This window comes from Arachis stenosperma, chromosome 3, assembly GCF_014773155.1.
Source record: "Arachis stenosperma cultivar V10309 chromosome 3, arast.V10309.gnm1.PFL2, whole genome shotgun sequence".
In the NCBI taxonomy this organism is placed as follows: domain Eukaryota; kingdom Viridiplantae; phylum Streptophyta; class Magnoliopsida; order Fabales; family Fabaceae; genus Arachis; species Arachis stenosperma.
Genome location: NC_080379.1, coordinates 155,646,470 through 155,661,689, shown reverse-complemented (window position 1 = coordinate 155,661,689; position 15,220 = coordinate 155,646,470). Strand labels below are relative to the sequence as shown.

The 15,220-nt window shown below is 37.9% G+C and overlaps 1 non-coding gene across 1 annotated transcript; it reads right to left on the bottom strand.

The window, feature by feature from the left end:
• Nucleotides 1–14,331: 14,331 nt before the first annotated feature.
• On the bottom strand, nucleotides 14,332–14,439 carry LOC130971868 (small nucleolar RNA R71). Its single transcript, XR_009083073.1, has one exon. It is a non-coding gene; the product is annotated as a small nucleolar RNA R71 (small nucleolar RNA).
• Nucleotides 14,440–15,220: the final 781 nt, after the last annotated feature.

Below are 15,220 nucleotides of genomic sequence, written 5' to 3'. Positions count from 1 at the left end.
GTTTCTTTAAAATCAACTTTTTGGTCCTTGAACTAGCTGAGATCCTCCATTCTCTTTCTTCAATCAACCCCAAAAATTAGGGATTTTGAACCAGGCCTTAGCATCGTAACAGATACAACAGTAGCACCATTCAACTTTTTCAACAAGCTTAGTAAAATTCAAACCATTAGATTTGTGCTTTGCCTCTAAGAAACACTTTCAACCATTGATTCACAATAGAAATGTTTAGTCACCACTTTCTTCATTTTTTCTAAAATGGTGTCACAGAGAGTAGAAGAAGATGTGAAGCAATTAACTTTCATGCAAAAGAAAATAAATTACCTTTAACCTCTGAACTTGCTTAACATGCTTTTGATTAACTTGATTTGACATTAGCTTCCTTGATTTGTTTTCCCTTTCTTTTTTCTTTGGTGTTTGAGTTCCAAAGTGAAGCGCTCTCTCTTTCTCTCGATATTTACCCGAAGTGAACTTCTGAAACTTAGTTTGGGGTAACTTCTTTTCTGCTTGATTGGCATTGGACTTGGTTAGTTTTCATTTCTATTCAGCTGCTTTGGGCTTCCATTGTTTGGGTTGCAACAAAAACAAATTAGATCTGCACACTAAAATACTTCATAAAACCCACTTGGGTAGGTTATTAACCTAATTGACATGTTTATCATCATCAATGAATTATTTATTTTCTCAACTCAACACTATCCTTTCTCTTCTTATTCGTCATCATCATCTTTCTATTTTTCTTTTTGTTTCACATTCTCATAATTTTTTTTTGTTTCACCCTCTTAACAATAATTTATGTCACAATTAAAAAAATTTAATGTCAAAATTAAGAAATTCCATGTATCATAGTTAAAAAATTTCGATGCTATTTTTAATAAATTGTACCACAATTCAAATCTTTCTTTCTTCTTTCACATTCTCATAATTTTTCTTATTTCACCCTCTTAATAAAAACTTGGGTTATGAATAAAAAATTTTGGTATCAAAATTAAGAAATTTCATGGGTCACAGTTAAAAATTTCCGGTGCGACTTTTCTAGATAAATTTTACACAAATCAAAATTCTCCATCCTCCTCCTCTTCTTCTTTATTATTATCATCATCTTCTTCTTCTTTTTCTTCTTTAACTTCTCTTTCTTGTTTTACAACACGTAAAGCGGCTTGCCAGTGTTCGATACATGGATTTTGCATGAACTGGGAAAATATGTGAACACTTTAGGCTAGATCAGGCCGAGTAAGACACCAATAAATTAGTCTTCCAACAAGCCGACGATATATGCTAGGATCGGATAAAAGAGAACCTGTAGCTAACCCCAATCGATGATTCTCTTCGTACGGTGTTGCTACAGGCTTAGCACCTAGAAGTCTTGTTTCGGTGATTATGTCCAAAGCATATTTTCTTTGGCAAAGAAAGATTTCCGTCGGAGATCTGGCAACCTCAAATCCCAAATAGTATGTCAATCGGCCTAAATCTTTCATATAAAAATATGTGTGTAAATACTCTTTGAAACGTTGAATTGCAGCACCATTATTTTCTGTAATTACAAGGTTATCAACATATACCAAAAATACCAATTGCACACTATTATGGCGAAAGCTAAACAAGGAATGGTCCTTTAGGGATTTCTTAAAACCATATCGAAGGAGGACAGATGAAAATTTTGCAAACCATCAACGTGGAGCCTACCGCAGTCCGTAGAGAGATTTTTGAAGTTTACAGACCAGTCCTTGTTGAGGCACTTGAAAACTAGGGGGAAGTTTCATGTAAACATCCTCGTTAGGTTCTCCATGAAGAAATGCATTGTGGACATCCATCTGGTGGAGTTCCCAATCCTTGACTACTGCCACTACGAGTGTTGTGCGAATTATTACCAACTTTACCACTAGAGAAAACATTTCATTGTAATCCAAGCCTTTCACTTGATTATTTCGCAAAATTATCAGTCTTGCTTTGAATCTCTCTATTGTCCCGTCAGAATTGTATTTAATTTTACAAACCCACTTACATCCATGTGCTTTCTTTCCTGGGGAAGGGTTGTAAGTTTTCAAGTGTCATTGAGTTGAAGTGCACAAATTTCTTGGGACATCGCTTCACACAAATGCTCATCTCTAACTGCTTAGGAGAAAAATAGAGGCTCATGTTCTGTCTTGAGAGAGGCAAGAAAACTATGGTATTGTTTGAAAAAAGAATTATAATTCACAAAATTTTGTATTGGATAAGACACTTGAGAATTTTGATGGTGAGGGAGGTTGGTCGGTAAGGTTTATTGGTATCGTGACAGCGGAGACAAAATCGCGCAACTTGACTGAGGGTGTCTTTATGCGGTGAGCCCGACCAAGTGGAACATCCATCGTGACCAGTGATAGATCAGAAATTGACGTTGTTTCTGCTGTACTTGGTTCCGATGTATCGTCAGCGATGTATTCTTTAATCTCTTCATTATGCTCATGTCCTCCTTGTTTGTCAATAGGTGCTTCAATGAGGGAATTTCCAGCACAGTCATTTAAGTGTGGAGTACTGGGCCCAAGCGTGGGTGTTGAACTTGTCCCATTGTGTGTGTCTTCTTCAACAATTGTTACTGTCACAGGAGATTCAATATCTTCAATCTTTAGTTCCAAAGCTTGATCCACTTTAAAAGGGAACATCTCTTCAAAAAGTGGACGTCACGAGAGATAAAGAAAACTTCTTTTTCCAAGTCAAATAGTTTCCATCATTTTTGTCCAAAAGGATACCCGACAAACACACATTTTTTGCTACAGCTGACAAATTTGTTCCATTGCCTATCTGATTTTGATCATAACACAAAGAGCAAAAAATCCGCAAGTGCTCATAATTTGGAATTGTTCCATGAAAAACCTCATACGGAGTCCTGCTCTTCAGTATTGAGGATGTCGTACGATTAATTAAATAGCCAGCAGTTAAGACACATTCTCCCCAAAACTGAATAGGAAGATTACCTTAAAAACATAATGATATAGCAACATTGAGAATATGTCGTTGTTTGCGCTCCACTCGTCCATTTTGTTGCGGTGTATTAACACATGACGATTGGTGAATAATGCATTGTTGTAGGAAGTATTGTTTTAAACACATGAATTTCGTTCCATTATCAGATCGAACCATTTTAACATACTTGTTACATTGGCGTTCAACCAAAGAGAAAAATTTTTTCAATGTGATTGATACCTCATCCTTTTCTTTCAACAAATATATTCAAACTGTTCATGAACAATCATCCACAATAGTTAAGAAATATGAAGCACCACATTAGGAGGGAGTTCTATAGAGCCCCCATAAGTCACAATGAATTAAATAAAAAATATTGGAAACTTGATAATCACTTAAAGAAAATTTATCTCTTGTTTGCTTGGAGTTTTCACAAATTTCACAAATCTAATTGCTTGTATATTTCTCACTTACATTACAGAGCATTTGCACAATTTTAAATGATGGATGCCCTAGTCTCTTATGCCAAAGCGCTAGTTGATTCTCTGTTCTGGCATGAAAAGCTTGAATCTTGTGTGCCCCACGATACCAATAAAGCGAATCCTTCTGCTCACCCGCTCCAATCAGCGCCCTCAAAGTGTGGTCCTATATGACACAAAATTTACCAATGAATGGTACTAGACAATGTTCTTCATCTGTTAATTGAGAAACTGAGAGTAAGTTGCATTTTAATTGAGGTACATAGAGAACATTTTTCAATTCAAGTCCTCCTTCAAGTATCATTGTTCCTTGCTTGCACGCTATCACCTGCTCTCCATCCGGCAAACCTACTGGACACCCGCGTATAGTTTTCTTTTCACACAAATTTTTCAGATTTTCCGTCATGTGGTTGGAAACTCCACTATAAATGATCCATAAATTAAAAATTCTCTTACCAGTCATTTTTTCAGAGTCATTTGATTTTTGCTTGTTGATCATATCTACCAATACTTTCCATTGCTCATTGGTCAATCCTGACATCTCGCATGTCGTGCCTTCTGTGTTGATAGCATGGCTACCACTTCCATCAGCGTGTGCCACATGTGCACGTACTGGAATTCCTCGAGTACGCGTGCCTTGTCATTCGTAGCCTTTGCCACCATCTCTTCTTTCATTCTTTGGCCGATTGCCCTGCCATTCTGGATACCCTACAATCTGAAAATATTCTTTAACATCATGCCTACTTTTGCCACAATTAGAGCATATTGTTAATTTTTGGCTAGGATCTCCTCGTCCTTTCATCCTGTTCCTTGTCTGCATCGCGAGTCCCACAACCAACTCTCTCTCTTCTGATGCCTTAGCTATCGTCTTCACTCTCTCCTCTTGAACTAGCATTGCGTACATACGATTCAGCGATGGCAAAGAATTTGTTGCCAGGATATTTGACCGTACTGTTCCGTAACTCGCATCATCTAGGCCCATCAACAATTGGTGGACCCTCTCTTCTTTCCTTCGCTTCTCAAGTTGAGACCCAATCCCGCACTTACATCTACCACACATGCATTTGGAAATTTGCTCGCATTGTGCTAATTCATCACACAGTCCTTTCAATTTTCCATAATACGCTGTTATGGCTATTCCTTCCTGCTTGCATCTCGTCAAATCTGACTTCAGTTGTTGTATTTGTGGTCCGTTCACAGTGGAAAATCACTCTTTGATATCTTCCCACAGTGTCCGCGCGTTCTCAACATAAGCAACGGTTGACCGTAGGCTTGGTTCAATCGTGTTCAAGATCCATGATACAATCATACATTGGACTGTCCTCCAGTCCTTAAGATCAGATGCACCTTGTTCTGGTTCCTTGAGAGTTCCATCAATGAATCCCCATTTTCTCCAAGCCCGAAAGGGATATTTTCACAGCTCTGACTCATTCCTCATAATTTTCTCCCTGCAGCTGCACTTGCGTGATTACATTTTTTAGGTTGTCACCCGCATTGAGGTCATATGGCGAGTAAATTTTTTTAGTTTCTTTTTCTGAAACCTCTATTATTTTTACAGAGTTTTTTTCTGATTTCGTTGTCATGGTTATGCAGCCTAATTTGCTCTAATATTATATAGAAAATAAGTTGTTTCAATTTGCCTTTTCATTAGTCATGAATACGTATATATATATATATATATATATATATATATATATATATATCTTTTGATATGAAACTATATCAAACTTTTCCTATCTTAAAAATTATAATTTACGATCTCAATAAATTAGAATGTATAATTTCCTATCCTAGTAATAAATATATACAAGAGTACTCCTTGAGTTTTGTATCTCTACTTAATTATAGAAATATTATTGATATAATATTTTCGTTAATAGGATTAATTATATGTTTGATTCACAAGTTATCACATATATATATATATATATATATATATATATATATATATATAAATTCTATTGTACCCTTCTTATAATAACATGTAAATTACCCTCTGTGACATGTCGTTCTTTAATTGGTTGTTATGTTAACTATAGTTAAGTTATTTTAAAATTAAATTATAATCCAAAATGGATAATTGTATAATTTACTAAAATATTAAAAACTGAATCTTTGCTTCTTCTCCAAATCATGCTTCCAGAAAACCCTAATTCAGAGAAGGTATTAGTTGATGCAGTGAAAACAGCAGGACCAACTCTAGGACCTACTCTACTTTCAATGAGTGAATATTTGATATCTAGCTTCAATGAATCCTACCAATCTAGATTCGTAAACTTCAACTTTCTGTTCCACTCTTGGTTTGTCATATTTCAAAACTGTAAGCATTTGTGATAAGAAAGGAAAGTATAGGTAACCAATAACATTTTTGAACAATGTGTGAACAATGTGAATTAATAGGGTTAAAAGAGTAAATTAATCTTAAATTTAATTAGTAGCATCAAATTAGGGTGTAGTGTATTTTTATTTAATTGGTGATTGTTCATGTTGTTCAAGATAGTCATTGTTTATCTAGCACTTCCTGATAAAAAATTATATCAGACTTGGAAAGAAATGTATCATTAATATGAGGGCAATTTACCTAAATAAATAAAATAGGTGAAAGCTTTACTCAAATACACAAAACAGATATTTCTTACCTGATTGTGCAGTTTGACACTTCTATGTAAACGTGGAAAGCTACCACGGTTTACAATTTTAACATAAACCGTGGCAACCTACCACGGGTTATGAATTGTGTAGTTTGTGTGTAAACCGTGACAAGCTCCCACGGTTTATGAAGAGAGAATGCGAAGCATAAACCGTGGCAAGCTCCCACGGTTTATGAAGGAGAAAATTTGATCACAGTGTGCAGTCTAAATGATATGTTATCTGCTATGTATTTGATAGTTTAAGCGGTTTGAGATTCTATGATATACATTATTTCCGTCACAGTTATCATGCGCAGTCTAAATGATACCACATTGATGCAATCAAACATCTAAAATAAACGGATTTTATTCATATGAAATTAATGCAGAAAATCAACATGGGGACATTCATAGACTTAACCAACCATACACAACTCAACTGAACAGTTAATAAAACAACTAAAACAACAAGGTAGTGAGATCTACGCATCCCCCCCGGTAGTATATCTTCGCTGGTCACAGTTCCTCCGCGTATGCCCAGCCTGACGGCATAGCCCACAACGCTTCGGCTGGTTCTCCAGAGACTGATCCATACTACCACGGATCCTGGTTGCCCTTGGATGACCTTCCTTTGCATGCCTCATTTAGGATCAGAAATGATGGTTGGCCCAGCATATCGAGGCCATAGGCCTTCCGGGATAGGCGGAACAAAACCCTGCTTGTAAACGTTGAAAACTTCACTCATACGATAGACCTCGTGAACATATGACGCCCAATTAAGGCGGGAGTAGGCGCAACATGCAATGGCGTGGCAACAAGGATAATGCAGCGCCTGAAAGTGGTCACGGTCGCATCTGTGATCTTTAAGGGAAACTCTATAGCTACCCAGCGAGAAGCGCCCAGTTGGTGTTGTCTCGGCCACAGTGTACTCCGATTGATGCATGTCGTATAACGTGACAGTGAAGCACCTTGAGTCTCTTAGATTCCGATCAATTGCCTTGGCCAATGCCTGGCAAAATTCATTACCAGATCCGAGTTGTGCCTCTGCTGTTTGTCCTCGTACCATAAAAAGCTGAGCAAGCCTCCCGTAAGTTGACTGAACCAACGATGTGACCGGGAGGTTTCGAGTTCCCTTTAGCACCGAGTTCACACATTCACTGATGTTGGTTGTCATGTGCCCGAACCGTCTACCACTATCCTCATGTTGGGTCTATTTGTCGTACTCCATCTGATTGGCCCATTCACACATTGCTGGATTCTCAGTCCGCATGATATCGACAGGCTCCTGGTCAAAGTCATCGTCACACATTGCATTCTCTACTCTATCAGGTTCACCAAAGCCTTCCATATAAGGTAACTGGCAACCACCGGTGCCCACGACATCAGGCTGCTCAAAGATTCCTTCATTCTCCAACTGTACAGAACCAACAACCACCGTTCGTTCTAAATCAGTCGCGAACGTAGGGGAACCCACCGGCGGAAGATACGGTCTGACCGCAGGCATCGAACTAGACGCACCTCCCGCGGCAGTCGAGCTATGAAATGGAGCTGATGCCCCAAAACTATCGACACCAACCTCCAACTTCGCAAACAACTCGTGAATTCGGATCTCTGGAAAACTCCTAACACAATGGAACAGAACCCTAATATCTTCATCAGTCGCTAGCACAAAGGTATCATACTGAACACCCGTCGAGACAACTGCGATGGGAATCTTGTAGAATAGCTTCTTCACTCACTTCGTACCAAAGACGCCAAGCTTCTGCAAGATGCTGTTCTTTAGATCTGACAAAGTGCTTGACGAACTGATGAACACACTCAATGGTTCTTTGTCTGTGAACTTCACACCATGGCTTTTGCTTTTTTTAATTTTCCCAGAGCAATGCACTAAAGTAAGAACACTCTCCTCCTCACTTGCCATTGTGAGAATGATCTCTTGTGCAAGTAGAATGTCACCCACATATATATAAAATTTCGGTGTTCCTAAACCGTTGTAACCTACAATGGTTTACGATCAAATTTTCTCCTTCATAAACCGTGGGAGCTTGCCACGGTTTATGCTTCGCATTCTCCCTTCATAAACCGTGGGAGCTTGCCACAGTTTACACACAAACCACATAATTCATAATCCGTGGTAGGTTGCCACAGTTTATGTTAAAATTGTAAACCGTGGTAGCTTTTCACGGTTTACATAGAAGTGTCAAATTGCACAATCAGGTAAAGAATATCTGTTTTGTGTATTTGAGTAAAGCTTTCACCTATTTTATTTATTTGGGTAAATTGCCCTTAATATGAGGAGAATGGCACAAGATGAGAGGATAACAGGCCTGTCTTACAAAAAAAATAAAGAGAAAAGAAAAAGCAACCAGTGAATCATAGCCTTTTGATATCACAATATATCTAAGCAGGGAGGTCCTCTAAAAAGATGCGAGTCTTTGCACCGTACAGAGGCCAAATATCTAATTCTGTCCCATAAAACTTGTTTAACCGAAAATCTACCATTGAAGGTGCATAAATTACGTTCCAATCAAATACATGTATAAATTTTTTAAAATAACTAAAATGAAAAAAATTAAAAAGGCGAAGGTGAAGCTTAGCAAGAACGAATTTGAGTAGGAAGGAACAGTGGAAGAGAAAAAATGTTTTTCACTCACCAAGGGAGGTGTTCTTCAATGGAAGGGTGGAACGAATCAAATTAATGCTAATTTGGTAAAAAAACATATAAATTTACTTTTTAATATTTACAAAAATTATATAATCATTTATCTTAAAAAAATATTTAATTACAAAATGATTCTACTTTAGTTAAGATGTTAATTTTTATTGGGTTAAATTAACTCAAATTAAAACTAAACATCCAATTAAAATATGCCACATTATAGAGGATAATTTACATATTTATTTAGAGAGGGTTGAATAAAACTAGGGGTGGCAACGGGGCGGATTTTTGTTCTACCCAACCCCGCCCCGCCGTACAACAACCCGCGTAGAACCCCACCCGTTTCTACCCGCGGATAGTGAAATGTTGAACCTTAATCCGCTCTTGTGGATATCCCCCCACCCTTACCCGCTTCTATAATTATTAAAATCCAACAAATAAAATTAAATTTCAAAATTTATATAACTATCATCGTATATGTAATATAAATTAAAGTAAAAATTTAAATATGATACAATATTATTAATCATTTACTAATTATTTTATATATATTATAGATATTATATATTAAAATTATATATATTATATATATACTGGGGTAGGTAATGGGTAGGGACAGAGTGGATACTCGCAGATTCGAATGGTGTTGCCACCTATATATATATATATATATATATATATATATATATATATATATATATATATATATATATATATATATATATATATATATATTTTTATGTTACTGTTTAGTGATGGAAACCAAAATCATGATATGTACAAGTAAACATGGCAAAAGCTGAATCCATGGTTAAGCTTCATCATGAAACTATTCATTCATGGTACAAATGGTATTATTCAAATATGTAGAAGACGACAAAGGTAACCCCATCTCTTTTAGCTTTATTGTTCAGGGGAAAAAAAAGTGAAGAAAAAGGTAACCCATCATTGACACGCTCTTCATAATTTTAATGCAAAAGTAGCACCCAATAGTAGCTAGTACAACCTGTGTTTGCAATTGTACAGTCTGCTATCTGCAAAAGACACATGGCCAAATGAAAAAAGCACTACCCATTTTCCCCGACAACATCAAAATATAAGTCCAAAATTAATGTTATAATTAGTAAAAAAAATATAAGTGGAATATTGTGCTTTGTAAATTTTTTTATGTTAGCCACGTAATTAGAATCTAAAAAAATATTTGATTAAATATTACAAATGTATTTTACCTTTCTATAACATCTTATGCTAAATTATTATAAGGTAGATCGATTTTGTTCGTTACCTGAGGACTTCGGGTTCTCAATGGGTCGGGTGGTTGTGATGAGGAAGACGGGCGAGACCTAGCTGACTTAGGGTAAGGTTGGATGCGTGCTGATGACGCTGGAGGAGGAGTGAAGCGTGGGGGATGGCCACCTGTAAGGACACTATGACGATTAAGTCAGTGTCCGGACGATGCGATAGCCGAATTAGGTACGAATGTTACGTAACTCGAGGGAAAAGCTGACCTCTCTCGTTTTATACTGCGTGGGGCGGGCCCTGAGAATGACCTAGCCCACTGCCCAAAAAGCTTCTATGAGCTGTCGCAATCCACGTGGGAAGGGCAGGTCGTTCCGGACCCCGGGTTGGGGCTTCGAGTCATGATCTGAAGGTGCGGACTCGACCGGTGTCTTGTGCCGTACGGATGGTAGGTCGGGTAGGTCCTGGGTCGGGCGTCTGATGAGCGGATAATTTGTACGCTTTTTGGCATTGTTTTTAGTATGTTTTTAGTAGTTTTAGTTGAGTTCTTAGTATATTTTTATTAGTTTTTAGTTAAAATTCACTTTTCTGGACTTTACTATGAGTTTGTGTGTTTTTCTGTGATTTCAGGTATTTTCTGGCTGAAATTGAGGGACCTGAGCAAAAATCTGATTCAGAGACTGAAAAGGACTGCAGATGCTGTTGGATTCTGACCTCCCTGCACTCGAAGTGGATTTTCTGGAGCTACAGAAGCCCAATTGGCGCGCTCTCAACGGCGTTGGAAAGTAGACATCCTGGGCTTTTCAGCAATATATGATAGTCCATACTTTGCCCAAGATTTGATGGCCCAAACCGGCGTTCAAAGTCACCTACAGAAATTCCAGCGTTAAACGCCGGAACTGGCACCTAATTGGGAGTTAAATGCCCAAACTGGCATAAAAGCTGGCGTTTAACTCCAAGAAGAGTCTCTACACGAAAATGCTTCATTGCTCAGCCCAAGCACACACCAAGTGGGCCCGGAAGTGGATTTTTATGTCATTTACTCATCTTTGTACACCTTAGGCTACTAGTTTTCTATAAGTAGGACCTTTTACTATTGTAATAAGGAGAGTCTTTTGATCATGTTTTGATGATTGAACTCACTTTGGGAGGCTGGCCATTCGGCCATGCCTAGACCTTGTTCTTATGTATTTTCAACGGTGGAGTTTCTACACACCATAGATTAAGGTGTGGAGCTCTGCTGTACCTCGAGTATTAATGCAATTACTATTGTTCTTCTATTCAATTCCGCTTGTTCTTTGTCCAAGATATCACTTGTTCTCCAACTTGATGAAGGTGATGATTGACACTCATCATCATTCTCACCTATGAACAAGGTGACTGAAAACCATTCTTGTTCTACAAGCATCTGAGGCTTAGTGAATATCTCTTGGATTTCTGATTGCATGATGCATGGTTGATTGCCTGACAACTGAGTGCTCGCCTGACAAACGAGCCAGCCATTCCGTGAGATCAGAGTCTTCGTGGTATAGGCAAGAACTGATGGCGGCATTCAAGAGAATCCGGAAGGTCTAACCTTGTCTGTGGTATTCTGAGTAGGATTCAATGATTGAATGACTGTGACGTGCTTCAAACTCCTGAGGGCGGGGCGTTAGTGACAGACGCAAAAGAATCACTGGATTCTATTCCGGCCTGATTGAGAATCGACAGATGGATAGCCGATGCTGTGACAGAGCATCAGGAACGTATTTCCAATGAGAGGATGGGAGGTAGCCATTGACAACGGTGAAACCCTTGCATAAGCTTGCCATGGAAAGGAGTAAGAAGGATTGGATGAAGACAGTAGGAAAGCAGAGAGACAGAAGGGAAGGCATCTTCATACGCTTGTCTGAAGCTCTTACACCAATGATATACATAAGTATCTCTATCTTTATCTTTATGCTTTATTCATCATCTATACCCAATTGAGTCTGCCTGACTGAGATTTACAAGATGACCATAGCTTGCTTCATACCACCAATCTCCGTGGGATCGACCCTTACTCGCGTAAGGTTTATTACTTGGACGACCCAGTGCACTTGCTGGTTAGTTGTGCGAAGTTGTGTTTATGCCATGGTAGTGAGCACCAAGTCTTTGGAGCCATTACCGGGGATTGTTTTGTGTATTAAAAAGTATTGATCACAATTTCGTGCACCAAGTTTTTGGCGCCGTTGCCGGGGATTGTTCTTGTGTATGGACAACTGACGGTTCATCTTGTTGCTTAGATTAGGCATTTATTTTTTTTTCGAAATTCTTGAAGATGAATTCTAGAGTTTCATGATAATTTGTTGAAATCTGGCTGGCTGAGAAGCCATGTCTAATCTCATTGGACCGAGGTTTCAACTTATCATCACAGAAGCTTGTTGATTTTTTATCAATCTTGCTTTTGGAGCAGTGATCTGCTAAGGCTTGGCTGGCCTTTGGCCATGTCTAGTGTTTTGGACCGAAGCTTTCTTTGAAAGCTTGGCTGGCTGTGAAGCCATGTCTAATTCCTGGACCGGAGTCTTAGACTAGCATTGCACTGATTCCTGGAATTCTCATTAAGAATTTTGATATCTTTTTCCACTTAATTTTCGAAAATCACAAAAAAAATTCACAAAAACCATAAAAACCAAAAATATTTCTTGCTTGAGTCTAGTGTCTCATCTTAAGTTTGGTGTCAATTGCATGCATTCATGTGTCTTAAGGATCTTCAAGTAATTCTTGATGATTTCTTACTCTGATCTTTGAATTCTTTTGACTTGAGTGTTTATGTGTCTCATATAGTGTCAATAGTATACAAACTGCTAAGTTTGGTGTCTTGCATGCATTGTTATTTGATTCTTGTTACATTTTGATTATTAAAAATCCAAAAATATTTTTTATTTTGTGTCTTTTCAAGTCAATAATACAGAGAATTGAAGCTTCAGAACATACTGCAGAGGAATTATACAGAAAAAGCTAGGCATTCAAAAATGCCCAGTGAAGAAGGCAGACTGGCGTTTAAACGCCAGCCAGGGTACCTGGTTGGGCGTTTAACGCCCAAAAAGGGTGCATTTTGGGCGTTAAACGCCAGAATGGATACCATTCTGGGCGTTTAACGCCAGGATGGTGCTAGGGGGAAGATTTTGTTTTCAAAATCAATTTTTTTTTCAAATTTTCAAAGTTTTTCAAAATCAAATCTTTTTCAAATCATATCTTTTCAATCAAATGTTTTCAAAATCAATTTCTTTCCTTTTTCAAAGATACTTACTAACAATTAATGATTTGATTGAACATCACAAGATTGTTGCCTTTTCTGTTGAGAAAGGTTTAATGTTTCAAATCATATCTTTTCTTGTTAGGCAAGTCATTAATTTTTAAAATCAAATCTTTTTAAAATTGTTTTCAAATCATATCTTTTTAAAATTGTTTTCAAATCATATCTTTTCAATCACATCTTTTTAAAACCAATCATATCTTCTTAACCACATCTTTTTCAAAATAGTTTTCAATCAAATCTTTTTGATTTCTAATTTAAAAATCTTTTTCAAAAATCACTTGATTTCTTTTCCACTTTTATTTTCGAAAATCAATTGGTGTTTTTCAAAAATGTTTTCAAAATATTTTAATTAATTTTCGAAAAATTACTTCCCTCCTTCTCACATCCATCTATTTATGGAGTACCACTCCTTCTTAATGCACAATTCGAACCTTATCTAAGTAAAGTTCGAATTCTTCTTCTCCTTCTTCTTTCTATTTCTCTTTTCCTCTGACACCTCAAGGAATCTCTATACTGTGACATAGAGGACTCCACATTTTCTTGTTCTCTTCTCTTTCATATGAGCAGGAGCAGAGACAAAGGCATTCTTGTTGAAGCTGACCCTGAACCCGAAAGGACCTTGAAGAGAAAACTAAGAGAAGCCAAAGCACAACTCTCTTTAGAGGACCTGACCGAATTCTTCAAAGAAGAAGAAGACATGGCAGCCGAAAACAACAATAATGCAAACAATGCAAGGAAGGTGCTGGGTGACTTTACTGCACCTACTCCTGATTTTATGGGAGAAGCATCTCTATCCCTGCCATTGGAGCAAACAACTTTGAGCTTAAACCTCAATTAGTTTCTCTAATGCAACAGAATTGCAAGTTCCATGGACTTCCAATGGAAGATCCTCATCAGTTCTTAGCTGAATTCTTGCAAATCTGTGACACAGTCAAGACTAATGGGGTAGACCCTGAGGTCTATAGACTGATGCTATTCCCTTTTGCTGTAAGAGACAGAGCTAGGATATGGTTGGACTCTCAACCTAAAGAAAGCCTGGACTCTTGGGAAAAGCTAGTCAATGCCTTCTTGGCAAAGTTCTTTCCACCTCAAAGATGGAGCAAGCTTAGAGTGGAAGTCCAAACTTTCAGACAGAAGGATGGAGAATCCCTCTATGAAGCTTGGGAAAGATACAAACAATTAATCAGAAAATGTCCTTCTGACATGCTTTCTGAATGGAGCATCATAGGTATCTTCTATGATGGTCTCTCTGAACTATCCAAGATGTCTTTGGATAGCTCTGCCGGAGGATCTCTTCATCTGAAGAAGACGCCTACAGAGGCTCAAGAGCTCATTGAAATGGTTGCAAATAACCAATTCATGTACACTTCTAAAAGGAATCCTGTGAACAATGGGACAAGTCAGAAGAAAGGAGTTCTTGAGATTGATGCTCTGAATGCCATATTGGCTCAGAACAAGATATTGACTCAACAAGTCAATTTGATTTCTCAAAGTCTGTCTGGAATGCAAAATGCACCAAGCAGTACTAAGGAGGCTTCATCTGAGGAAGAAGCTTATGATCCTGAGAACCCTTCAATGGAAGAGGTGAATTACCTAGGAGAACCCTATGGAAACACCTATAATTCTTCATGGAGAAATCACCCAAATCTCTCATGGAAGAATCAAGAGAGACCTCAACAAGGTTTCAATAATAATGGTGGAAGAAACAGGTTTAACAATGGCAAACCTTTTCCATCATCTTCTCAGCAACAGACAGAGAATTCTAAGCAGAACCCCTCTGACTTAGCAACCATGGTCTCTGATCTAATCAAAACTACTCAAAGTTTCATGACTGAAACAAGGTCTTCCATTAGGAATTTGGAAGGACAAGTGGGACAGCTGAGCAAGAAAGTTACTGAACTCCCTCCAAGTACTCTTCCAAGCAACACAGAAGAAAATCCAAAAGGAGAGTGCAAAGCCATCAATATGGCCGAATTTGGAGAGGAAGGGG